We start from the raw sequence: 14,154 nt of genomic DNA, 5'->3' as shown, positions 1-14,154 counted from the left end.
GCAGGAGTCATGTGTTATTTCAACTCTAAGTTTTCAAGACAAATCTAGTTCTTGTTTTACATCACGTTTGACTTGGATAAAAAAAATATGTTTAGCAGCTATTCCTAGTGTGTTTCATCATCAAAGACTCCTTGTTGGGCTTTCTTCTTACCTCTTACCATTTCTACTAGACTTGCAACTATTCATCATTCACTCATTATACTGTATTTTATTCTGTAACATCTGTAATTTTTGCTATCTGTGGTCTGAGCCCAATCCCAAATTTTTACAGCTGGTACAAATATAAAACTTAACAATTTGTCCGTTAAAAGGAAATCCTGGAAGGAAACCGCTCCTCCTGATTTATTTATTATTTATGATTATACCTCAGTGGTCCTAACCGTTGAGTTGCCAGATTGTATGACACATTTATATACATGTGGAGGAAATTCTGAACTTATTCAAGGCCAACATGTTATCTCAGTCCTTTGGCTTCTTTTAATTGATCTTCAACTGGCATGTTATGTTGTCTCGTTTATAGTTTCTGATAACGATCTGATAGTGAAGTTCTTATTTCAGGCTTTTCATGGAATTGATTTTTATACATTCGAAATGATGCCTTTACATTTTTACCTTATATGCAGACGAGTTTCCAGCAAACATGTTTGTCTCGTCCCGGTGTCGCTTTGAACTCCAAAGCCATCTTTTTGCCCTTTTACTAACAGCGAGACACAGGTCCTCTCGCGTTGACTGAGTTATTACACCGCGAGCTACTTAGGAGGCGTGTGTGAAACAGCTACAAGTCAGTCTTAAGTGAAACCCCTCGAATGGTTCAATCAGTCGAGTTTATCATTCAGACAGCCTAATGCAGCAAGCCTTTCGCCATTTACTGTATTTGTCATCTATGATATTCATCTGGTTATAAATGGAGCTGTCATGATAATGCTATGAAGGATCACGCTAACCCCCATTTACCAATCTCTTCGTCAAATCCCAAAGGGTGGAGCTTTGATTACTCCAGCAATTAGCGATGTCAGCCTCCTCTATGAATTAAGTATTCAGGTTTGTGTTTTCAAACCAATTAGCCTACTCTCTTGCTATGACTTGTTGATTAATTATAGATATTTAGTTAGGAAAGGAGACATTAATTATTAATCAAAATTGAATTATGTGGCATAATTAACCACAAAAACTTTTCTATTTTTTTCCCCCCCACCCATCTCCATATGCTTTTATTTATATAATCTCAGACTGTTTGTGACGCGTGACAAAACTGAAAAGGCTATGTGACCTTGGCTTATGTGAAAAGGCGCTGAAAGCATTAACAAGGTGCTAATAGCTTTTGTGGGAGTGTTTGCTGTACTGTCAGCAAGTTGGTGTAAGTGCTCAGCGTTAACGCTCACTTTCAAATCCAAAATCAATGGGCTCTTAGAAACCTGTTGTACTGATGCACTGGAAGACTCTATTCATCACCCGTTTATGGCTACATGCTATGAAGTGAGGTAATGGCATTTATGGGTATTTACAGGTGACATGTTGAGTCCTTAAATGTTATTTATTGTGTCTGTCACTCTGCTGCTATTGTAGCCCGTGTCCTTGCGCAGATGATATAACAAATATCTGCTCATATTGAAGTAAAGGTGTAATTTATTGCAAGGTCATCAGGGTCACTGCTGTGCTTTACTAGCAAACAACAGAATGTATCACAACCTTTTGTTGGAACAACAGGCCAGAGTTACTTCACCATGTAATTAGCACTGACTGACAGGCTATTAAATATGAAGTTTGTGACTGAAATGCTGTGAAATATTGATGTTGACCTGTTTGTTGCCGGGCAGATCTGCTGTTGTTGTCTTCATCACGCAATACCGGGAATGACCGACTCTGAACAAAGGGCTCCTTCGGTTGGTTAAACGTGACCTGCAAGTCTTTGTCAAATCTGATGCCGTATGGAAAGGTACGGCAACCAGCTGGTAAAACAAGTGTGAAACAAGGCTTCCACATTTCTTTTGCATCTGCGAAAAATAACTGCACCGGTAACTGCACTTTTAGCAGATTTCCAACTTTGTGATTGATGTAGTTGGTGTAGTTCCACACCATCAGCATAACGCTGTAAGGAGAACATAAGGAAGAAAGACTGTGGCATTAGTTGCAGTTTTGCTCAATTTCTGTGTGTATTGATGCATTTCATAGCACATTTCAGTAACCAAAGAGACTGTGATGAGATAAGGAGATTACTGCACTTATCATAATCACCACTGAACGCCTCTGAATTTGCATGAACATACAGTTTATTGCTTTGGGATAAGGCTTACAATAGCAGCAGCATATTTGTTCATAACCACAGGTAAATCTGAATGACAGCTGTAAAATGTAGCAGTTAATGGAATGCTAAATTCACTCACAATGCCTCAGGAAATGCAGATTCACCAAGCTTCTTTAGTTAATAAATTAAACGGATATCTGATAAAGCTTAGAGCACATGCACAAAAAACAACATTAAAGCACCTACATTCATATGGACCATAATGGAACAAAGCGATCGCTAATATGGATGTACTACATTTACATACACACACAGTCCTGTGATAGACTGTTGGCCTGTACAGGGTGGAGAACTTGAGACCCTGAATTGGATGAGCAGATGAAAATGGATGGATGGACATACTCAAGATAACCTACAGAAATGGAGAAGAAAGGTTATTTAAGTGATTTTGATTGTGACGTGGCTGTTTGGGACAGACAGTGGTCTGAGTATTTCCCAAACTGCTGATCTACTGGGATTTTCTCTCATAACCATCTCAAGGATTTACAGAGGTTGCTGTGTAAAGTTCCTACTGGAACATTCAGGAGTTGGAAACAGAATTTGGCATAAACAACATGAAAACTAACTCCATCATGACTTGCATCAATGGTTCAAGTTGCTGGTGGTGGTGTAATGGTGTGGCTGTTGTTCCTACCTCTTGTTGCTGACCATGTCCATCCTGTTCATGACCACAGTGTGCCCATCTTATGATGGTTGATCCCAGCAGAATAACACACTATGTCACAAAGCTCATTAAGAGGAGACCTTTAGTGCAATCTGCAGCTGCGATGCTACCAAAACCTCAGCTCGTTTATGAATGTGTGATCAAAAATTAAAGCAGTTTCTGTGTATATAAACTTTGTAGAAAAAGTGAGAACATTTGTGTTTGTTCAGGGATTTCTTTGTTGTAACAGTGCCTCTTGTAATAAATCTTAAACTGTTGGAAAGCCTGTTTATTTCCCCCTAAATGGTTCCACATTAGAAAGGAAAACGCATTTGTAGGTTGAGCAGGCAGGTAGGCAGAGTTGAATATATGGGCTGGAGCAATGAAAACCTTGACAAATCTGGTCTGGAACTGAAAACTATCCTCCAAGATGACAATGCTCGCCACACAGAGTCTGGTTTCACAGAGACTATCTGCAAAATCTGGGAGTGGAGAGGATGGACTGACTTCAACCACGCTGAACATTGTGGGATCAGTTTGCCAGGTGACCCACACATCCACATTGGCTAACTTGTGACGAATACTGTTTGAAGAATAGGATTCCATCCCACAACAGTCTACGACCAAGATGGTGACAAACATGAGGAGAAGGTGCTCTCTCTCCATATGCGTGTGTCTGTGTTGTCAGGCTAGAATACATTGAAATTAAAACTTCTTTTTTTTTACTATATAACATCAGACAGCTAAATTAACTGACTAGAAGCGCCTCCATTACTGCAAATCTTGGTAATGAAAGATATTGCATTTATCCATTCATATCTTTCTGTTTTTTATGCATAAAGTAGCTACAAATCACCCACGCTGCCATACTCCCATAAAGCACAATATTTCCTGAAAAGACCAAGTTTTGTCTTTGAAACTGTCTGAGATAGATATACCCTCTCTGTAATGAAAATGTTCGGTCAAGCCAATTAAAGCCAAGCCATTTTGTCTTTGTGTCTTCCCTTCCTCCACAATTAATTAAACATGGTCATAAAAGGAATATTCTCGTGGTCTGAATAGCTGAAACAGGCCTCCAGTGGTCATGCACTAAGGTTGAATTACTATGTTGTCAATGGGCCTATTATGTGAGAATAAGGTTTGAGCTTGTTCCCTTTTGCAAATGTCTTTGTGCGATAAAATTATGAATGCTGCATGAAAATGACTGACTCCAGTGAATGTTACAAGACGTGGATATGAATAGTACTGAAACCTTTTCAGTGTTTTCCCATTTTAATAATCGGATCTTGCTGCACATTCTAACAGAGATGTGCCTTTTTCTCCGTCTCATTCATTAATCACATATTTCTGTTTAACTTTTTGTTCTTTTATTCTGTTGTATTTTGTTGTTACTGGACTGTGCAGGTAATGTGGGATAGCATATTATAGTTTACTTTTTTAATTGCCACAAGAAAAGGAGGTTAAAATACAAAAATTAATCTCCCACGTCAAATAACAGCATTTAACTAATACCATTATTTCTAGATTATTTACGCTGAAACTACATTGCAATATTCTGAATGTGCCAATAAAATAGGATGAGCTTTGTTATAAACTACATGACAGAACATAGCCCTATAAAGTATTATTGTGATATATCACTTAAACTACTCTGAATGTGAGCAATCTTATCAAAAACTCCTAAAGATGCACAATTAAGTGGTACTGTGTGCGTGTGTAAATCCAATATTTGGGATCTACAACAAAACTAGATGGAAACTCTGAACTTTTTTTAGGTGCCACCTATTTAGTATAGCTCATTGTTTAACACTATGACATGGGTTTAACTAATGGCAAACCCACATGAGATTTCAGGATACCCGAGTAATGCATTTTTCATGATTGAGGATATAAGAAGTGTCCTTGAATGTGGATGTGTCACACTAAGGGCTGAGTTAGTCATCCCGCCCAATGAGCCAGAGCATCTACTGATGGATCGTGATATTTTTGGCTTTTGTCACAAAGTCTGTCTTTTGAAATTGTACCCATCTTTAATTTAAACATCTGACACAACTCATATAACCTACAGTGGTACTTAGTTATAACAGTAATAGCATAATGCCTTGAAATGAAGTAGAAACATTAAAAAAAAAAAAGAGCATTCATCTTATGTAGGAACCCGAGTCCCATTGTTAAGCTTTTGATGCCTTTTGCATTTCTAGATAGAGCAGTGCAGACGCTAACTTATCACCTTTTAATTTTAATAATAAGCATCAGGTGCCCTACGTGGACAGCAGTGCAGACCTCCTAGTTTCACCACAGGGCTACTTATTATTATTAACATCATTTGTCTCGATCTCTTGCTGGTTCAACAGACACTGTGAGGATGACATGTTAATAAATGACCCTGGGTACCTCTTTGGCATAGGTCTGTTCCTCACCTGCCCCTTCAGCCTCATCAGCAATACACATGCGCACGTGCATAGACAGTAGACTCACAAACATTCAATCCCCAACGGGAAGAGCGGGTGGTGATTTGTTTTCCTGAAGGTCCCTACTCTGTCTATTGTTGTTTGTAGTGAAGGGGACAAATTCAATTCATTCTTATGACAAGAACGCTGTGATACACAAGGATAAAGAGAGAGAAGGGGGGTAAAGGTAGGAAGATGTGACTGTCCAGGTGGAAACAAAAAAAGAAAATGGGGAAAAACACAAATATTTCCAGCAAAACAAAGTAGAGCACAATAGTTGAGCAGTTGTACTTGTGAGATGTGATGTGAAAAAATGGTGCATCTGCTTTTTTTCTGCCTTTCTGATTTAAACTTTCAACAATCAATACCACCATTTAGATTAAACTTGATTGTCAACCTCTCCCGCAATTTCTAGCAATCGAGCATAGACTTTACTACTACGACTGACTTCAAAGCACAGAAATCTAAATTTGCCCTGACAATTGTTAAATGTGATACTTATATAGAACCTTTTCTACTCTAATTGAATAGTTTCTACTACAAACTTAAATATTTTCATGAGATTAATTTCTTGTTATTGCTTTTGTCTACAATCTTGCCTCAAAAGGCAGCAGTTGCTTTCAATGTAATGTTTATATCTGTAGCTAGCACTAGCTAGCTCTGCCAACTGCTAACTAAGCTCTCAATACCTCAAAAAGTTGAATCTGTTCATCCGGACGTAGCGTTTTCAATGGGAGAAACGTTTTGTCACTCATCCAAGTCCCCTCACAGCTATTGTTCATTCAGTGGGCTGGTTTCAGTTATTGTGCAACTGTATTGTTTATGAGGTCGGGGAAACCTGCAGTCCGCTGAGGCTGTAGAAGTGACTTGGATGAGTGACGAAACATTTCTCCCATTGAAAATGCTGTGACCAGATGAACAGAATCAACCTCTTAGGATTTACTTACCTGGACAATTGAGCATGCATCAAGACTGTCAGGGTCCTGGGTCTCCTGACCCAGCGTTTTAGTTCTTTGTGATTTTTGTATTATTGTACTTGGTGTGAGTTTCTAGTTTCGATCCCTTGCCCTTCATGGGTTTCTCTATGTCCCCTCTGTTCTGTGTAAGTCTGTGTCTGCATGTTTGAGTTCCCCTCTGTGCCTCTCGGTTCTTAGAGTCCTCTGCCTTATGGTTTATGTCTCTGTGTTTCTTAGTTGCTGTCTCCACTGTGTCAAGTTCGCGTCTCTGTGTGATCCTTCCTGTTTTACTTTGAAGGTCCGTGTCTTATGTGAATGTGTCCTGCCTTGCTTGTCTCGTCAGTTCTAATTTCCCCCAGCTGTGCCCTCCTTCTGTGTCTCATTCTCCTCGTTACTTCCCAGTGTATTTAGACCCTGTGTTTCTCTGTGTCAGTGTTGCGTCGTACCCTCAACAAGCTGTGTGTGTTTTGCCTCCGTGTTACCAGTGTTTTGTTTCCAGTTCCAGTTCAGTGTTTTCTGCTTCAGTGTTTTAGTCCACCAGCGTTTTTGTTTGTCTTTTGATGCCTTTAGTTAGTAAGAGGGTTTCCAGCAATAAAGCTGCGCTTTAAGTTGAACTTCTGTGTCTGAGTCCTGCATTTTGGATCCACCACTCCTGCTTGCACGCCTGCCACACAGCCAACCATGACAAAGACATAAGCTCTCAAGAATTTGAATGTTTCTGAATACGTTGTTTTACACCACAGGCAGCGGACATATTTTAAAACCATTAAATAGTTGGGGAAACATTCACTTTGTCTGAATAAAGGATGCCAAAAGTTAAAACAAAACAAAAAATAGAGCATCAAATTTTCAGTTGTACTTAAAGTAGATGTAAACGCTCAGGGTGGGTTTTGGATTGCGCAGCTTGAAATTTCCTGGACTAGTCTGGATGAGTAATCTTACATTAAAAGACAGATATACAACAAAATATTAAAGGTCTGCCATGGCAGAAAGTAAAAAACTTGGCCCTTGAAGTGGCTCATCATTCGCTGTTTAGACTTTGGATTTAATACATGTTCACTAAGAAGGAATCACATGCACTTATACAGACATCTGAAAACACATCACAAACTGCAATACAATGATTGCATGAAGGCCAGGAAAAACAGTGCAGTGGTTGCTAAGCTGAATCATCCAACAACAACTTAGATGTCCATAAAAACAAGCCTGTACAGCTGCTCACTGTATGCATGCAGTTCACAAAGACGCACTGAAGTTGCCAACACAATTGTATTCCACTTGGCCAAAGATAAATATAAAATAAACACACTGAGTAATGAAGGCCTGAAGAAACACACTGGACAAAAGATCTGGTCTACCCTTTTTATCTAAAGTGACAAAACCTGAGCTGTACACAAGACATTGCAGGGGAAAGGTAGGGGGTGATTCAGTACTTGGCTAAAGTTTTCATCACATCCATCATGCAGGTACAATGAATAATGTGAAAGACTTTTATTTAGCTGAAAAAACATATTTTTCTGCAAGTGAATTTTAATTAACAGAAATGAAGCACATTGCAAAGGTGAAAGCAGTCCCCTGTGAATTAAATTTTGTGTCACATTTTGGTGCAACTTTTCAATTAAAAATCTTTTCAGATTTTCCTAAATTAATTTATTACGGAGCACCTATTTTATTTCTCTACAAATATTTGTGCATTAGTGGGAATGGTACACAACATAGATGTGAATCCAGTGTTACGTATACGTAAAAGTGGGCCGACAACATTTTATCAGTACAACGAAAAAAATAATCGTGACAAAAAATTGGGATCTCAATACTGATTGAATTTTGGCCATGCAGCACTGTAAATGACGATGATTAAGCTGTATGCTCGTTTATATCATGTAAGTTGCCAAACCGAAGCGGTGTGGGCAGCTAATCTCTGCGCAGACACACTAGTTCGATGCTGAATTAGCTGATCTAACTTCAGCTCTCCTTTCTGCAAAGACACTATAAAGAGCAAAACCTTAAAAACACACAAGAATAAATAACAGATCGCAAACTCTTCAGTTGTGAATATTGGAGAGTCGTTGTCTTTGGTGGACATGATAGTTGTTTCAAATGGTCTGTGATTGGAAAGAGGTGCTGGAGAACAAATGTGCATGCACCATCTACAGAGTGCAAGAATGTAAAAACTAACCTAGTAAAAACACAAAGCAGTGTCACTAAAATCATTTCACACTTTACTGCTTTCATGTTGGTTATTATAAAAAGTTAGTTAAGAAAATAACTTTACTGTCATCAAACTTATTTCACACATCAGCATTGTGATGAATATACACTAATTAGACTGGGAAAAAGCACCTCACATCCCATCCCGCCCCCAAGTAACTAGATTAACAAATAAGTTATTAATTCTTTTAAAAAAAAAAAAAAAAACAGATTTTGAAAGCCAAGTGTTGGCAGGTGTGGAAGTCTTTCAAGTCGTACCTATGAAAAACTCTTCCGATGCCTTCCTTGTGAACTGTTACATTAATAACCCTGCACTCGTATTCAAATGTTCTGTCGAGACCTAAAGAAAGATTGAGTGCCTTTGCCATTGTGAGGCTAAGATTGAAGACATGTCCCACTGACATTGTTAAAAGTTTATGAAAATATATGAATCCTCAAATGTCACTGGCTGCTAGAGCTCCCAACTTCTACATAGTTTTAGTACAGAATCAGTCTTTTAATCAAAATGATGGAATACTAGTGGGGTGGATTCAGGGATGTGAATAAAACAAGTAGTCGAGGGTCGATGTAGAGTGTGTGCCTGTTTCTCTTGATAGCGGTGCGGGTCAAACAATAGATCTTACTACACACACACACACAATACAAAGAGATGTCTGATTCTGCTCGTGGCTTATGTGCATATGTAGGGACCAGATTTTCAAATTAGCATGATATGGTTCTGACAGAGCGTCAACCCTCTGTCAAATAAAGACATATGGTGTCACATCTGCATGCAAAGCCTTGCATATGCTGCACACATCACATCCCTTTAACCTGTGAGCATAAACATGAGGGTAACTAAATGGTAACGTCTACGGCGTTTGCATTCACAGTGAGTAAACACTTTGAATTCCTATTATTCAGCAAATCTCATCATAAAGGATTAAAATGAAAAATAAGGATTTAGGAGGTTTATCTAATTATTTAAAAAGATAAATTCCTATTAGTTATCAGCTCTGTGTTCTGACTTTTATAACGGATGCAGGCTTATCGAACTTTTGTGATAAATCCAGGTACAACCTAAGGGTGGGAAAGCAAATTGTACCATTTATACATAAATTATTTTTAAGGACCATTGATTTAATAAAGTCCCACAAACTGCTTTAGATACAGTGAGTTTAAATCTGCAGGATTACACCCTTTGTTTAAACGCTTTTGAGGTAAATGGCTAAGCTAAACTCTGTATCTTGTGTCTCACTGAGCGAACACACATTCTCTCCCTATAATAAGCAAAACACAGGAGAGCCTTTACCCACAGGATCCAAAGGAGTCTGATGCCAACCATCACCGGAGAGCCCAAAAGTTCGCCTGCTCTTTCCAAGCCTGAAGGGTGAGCTGCTTTGGCAGCACAAGGGCAACCTGCACAATATTGGGCAGGTGGTTTTAATGTTGATTAGCATAAGTACACAATTACATTGGGATGAAGTTTATGTTGTGTGTTGTATCCCAATGAGATCATATTCGAGCTTCACTGAGTTTTACAGATTTTTGATGGGGATATAGTGAGGAATGTAGCTTTAAGGCATCTTATTTTTAAATCCTATGACTTGCTGATGATACAACTAAAATAGTGAGGTTGTTTACACTAAGCATTGAGTGGGTACACAACTTCAATCTCTGGAGACATACAGAAGGAGTAGAAGTGAATCTAAAACCCAAAGTTACCAGGTGGACGTATTGTGGCTCGCAGTCTGTTGGGAGCTCGTGATATGGAGCTCTATTGTTGGACTGGGAGAATGATTGAGTGCCGCGGGCCTACAGCAGTTGTCCTGTCTGTTCTGTTGCCACTCTATTCCATCATAGGCACTTTTGGCCTTAAGGGAGTCTCCAGAGAAAATGGGTGCTGACCTTGTGCACCTGTGCTTTCCTCGATCCTGTGGGAGGCTCACTAACCCAGGAGTTTGCAGTTTCTGTCCTCTACTTGTTTCTTTTAATTCAGATTGTAATTGAGAGCAAGGACAAAGCGTTTTTATAGAGAGCTCGCTCCACTTTTAGAAATGAAGAGAGGGGGCTTTCCAGGGGGGATGCAAATCCAGGCACGTTAAAAAGCTGACGCGTCTTTCTTAAGCTTCATTGTGACTGCGAATAAATCTAGTGTTTCATCACATCCTTTTTCAAGCTTTCATTATAGTGTGGGTGTTCTTGATGAGTTGCAAACTGGAAATTATCCAGAGTCGGAGCATCACCATGAAATGTCAGTCCATTATGGCCTGTCACTCAGTGCAGACAGATAAATTACTTTGCTGTCAATCTGGCCATCAAATTAAACAAACTGTAAGTTTAATCAATCGCAAACCGGAAGATGGTAAATAAATAAATAAATAAAAATAATAAAAAGTCTTTGATTTTTTTTGCCAGGGTCTGAGAACATCAGATGTTTGATGCATTTTTTTTAACACTCAGCTCCTTTATAACTGCCCTCATTTGCATGCAATGGTACTCAACCATCCCAATTAGAGGGACAAAGAAGGGAGTAATTGCAGATTAAAAACTAGAATGCTATATGTAATCACATGGATCAAAACACAATTAGAACTTCATCTCAACCTGTTATAGCACGCTGACGAGCACCCCCCCCCCCATCCTTTGCTCATCTTAATACTTTAAATCATATAAGGGACGGTCGTTTGCCGACGGACAGATGAAAACACCTCTTGCGCCCCACAGTAAATTAATCGCACTAATTATTCACCACGAGGAGACATTTAATGCAAGCCTTTGGAGAAACGAAAGCTGGGCACTCAAATCCTCTCATTTGTAATTGGCTGTCTACTTCAATAATTGATTGGAACAAATGTGAAATGGATGAGAGGGTCTAAGTGTTCTCCATCACATGCTTTCTGGTTCAGCGAGTTCACAGGCGACTGCTTAAAAAGGAGTCCCACTGCACAGATTTACCTGATTTTTTTTTCCTTTTTGATTTTTTTATGATCTGATTCAGCATGTAAGTGGAGGTAGCAGCAACGAGTCCTTTGCTTAATAAAGGCTTTCAAAAGACAGTTTGCCCTGATGTACGCGGGTAATGCTGTAGGCACTGAAGTCAAATGCCATCAATACAGAGACAATAAAACAGTCTATTATTGTAGCGCTAGACTAGACATTAAGGCTCTCATTTTCACAAGCTTGTCGTAAGCTACTCTCCCACATCCCCACATACCTTATCAACTACAATTGACTCTGTGCACCTTTGAAGCAATAAAATCACCTTAAAATATGCAAATTACTCATCTTATTTCTTTTATTGTTTCTGGAAAACAGAGAAAGCAATTAGCAAGAATAACCTTGCTAATGTTTTGTATAATCAGTAGCATCCTGATGCTATTTTAGGGTACTATACAATCATAGGTGGTTAGCACTGTGGCCTCCCAGCAAGAATGTCCTGGGTTTGAAAGCACCAGTCCAGCTGGGGCTTCTCTGTATGGAGTTCTCCCCATGTGGGTGTGCTTTCAGAGTACTCCTGTTTCCTCCAGCAGTTCAAAGATTAGGTTAAAATTGGTGATTTATGGCCATAGATGTGAATGGTCGTCTGTCTCTTTCTGTTAGCCATGTGATATATCAACAATCTGTCCCTCGACAGTCTCGCCCTATGATAACTGAGATGGGCTCCAGCGCCCGCAAACCCTGAATTGCACAAGCGGATGGATGGATGGCAATCAAAAAAGGGTTACTCCCCCTTATTTAGAGGTGTTAATGCATAAATACTTTCAGCAGGAATAGCAGAGCTACCCTACACGAATGCTCGGCTGCGGAGCCTTGAATAAACTCTTAGTTGGTGAGATTAGATTCCTATTTGCTACACCCATTTTTGTGTGTATGTGCCTGCGTGTCTGTTTTTTCCATTTGTGTCAAGACGTCTTTACGACCATGGAAGATGAAGACATGAAATGAAATCCAACATGCCCAGTGGGGCCCTGAGGCAGAAAAATGAATCAATGACGCTAAGCAACAACGCTTAAGGGGGCATGTGGGATGTTGTTCTCCTTTCACTGTCTTGTTGAAGACAACAAAAACACATTGCTACAATGTGCAGCAAAAACACGAGCAGATTCGCATAATATGCATTCGCATAGTTTAATTGCAGTAATACGCAAAAAATATGGGGAGTTTGATATAATAATTTAACATTGTGAAATTAGGAAAAAAAGAAAACATGCTTTTATTTTGGGAGTAATATTTTTGGTAGGTAGGTGACATTTTTATTTATTAACAACATTGGGTCATAACTTTTCTGCTTCGTGTATCTTAAAAACAAAGCGGTATCTAGTATTAAACATTAGTCATTAGATTAATATGATTTATATTAATCAACTGTTAAATTTCTGATTAATCTTATAGGACATATATATATATATATATATATATATATATATATATATATATATATATATATATATATAATTTAGTTTTGTATTTTTTCATAATGCTCCTGTTTTCTTTACTGCAGTGGATTTTCATCCCTTTCGAGCTCAAACTCACTCCATATTCATGTCAATAATTAAAAGAGAGCCTGTGGTCAAAAAGATCCAGTTAGAGGAAGTAAAAGTTCTAAAAAGGCTTCTTTAGATGTACCTACAGGGAGTTTGCCCTCCGTCGTTCTCCCCATGGCTTTCATGATGGTTTATCCGAGGCACTTCACTTCACTGCCATCTACAACACCTCTTCCTGTCTGCACCCACAGACCTTCCGTGTTTGGGGCTGTTGCTTATCCTTGTAAGATGGTGAATTCATAGTGAAATAAACCCGTTCTGTGGCTTGACCCTTTCTTTCTCACCATATTGAAGAGTTCAGTAATTCACATACATCCAACGAATACATGATGTCTCCGAAGTTAACGAGTAATCATGTTATATAACTGTATTATTGCGATTAGGGCTTTTGCAATAACTGTGAATGATTACCATCTCCTATCAGTTGTCCCGTGACCTCAAATTATTTCTGTGACCTTTATGTAGTCCTTACTCGGTGTCCAAAAACACAGATTTAAATTTTGAATGACGCAGACTGACTTCTTCCGGGCCAAAGACTATCTTGCACATGTCGTCTTAGTTCTATTTCTGCTCTCGCTCGCCTCTCACTGTACAAGAGGACAAGATCCTGTCACAATAAAACCTGATGGGAAAGAGAAAGCAGGTGCTGAAATGATCCCCTTTCATGCTGAATAATTACACCAACACCCATCCACCTCCCACCACTAGTTCCTCAGCAAATCCTCCCCACAAACCTCTGCTGTTGCTTGCTGTAGTGGGTCCCATCCACCTGCCAAGGGCTAAACACTAGTCCATCCATCACTGCACCACTTGACAAATACATTCCATAATAGAAGTTTATTTTTTATGGGAGGCTGAATCAGAGGCCTTCCCATGCATACAAAAATGTGTCAAAGTTATTTATGGGACCTGCTGAGAGGCACAATATGTCATATCAAACTCCTATTTTCCCTTTCCTACCACCACAACGCCTGTCAATATCACTGCAGCTATCAATAATGTGGAACACCGGCAGAGATAAAGCCCCATGGAGCTGCGGGTCAGATGGAAGAACATCCTCCCC

This window comes from Diplotaxodon limnothrissa, linkage group LG22 (genome assembly GCF_057381915.1).
Source record: "Diplotaxodon limnothrissa isolate DT_005_m linkage group LG22, D_limnothrissa_male_GT1.1, whole genome shotgun sequence".
Taxonomy (NCBI): Eukaryota; Metazoa; Chordata; class Actinopteri; order Cichliformes; family Cichlidae; genus Diplotaxodon; species Diplotaxodon limnothrissa.
This window is presented reverse-complemented; position numbering follows the sequence as displayed.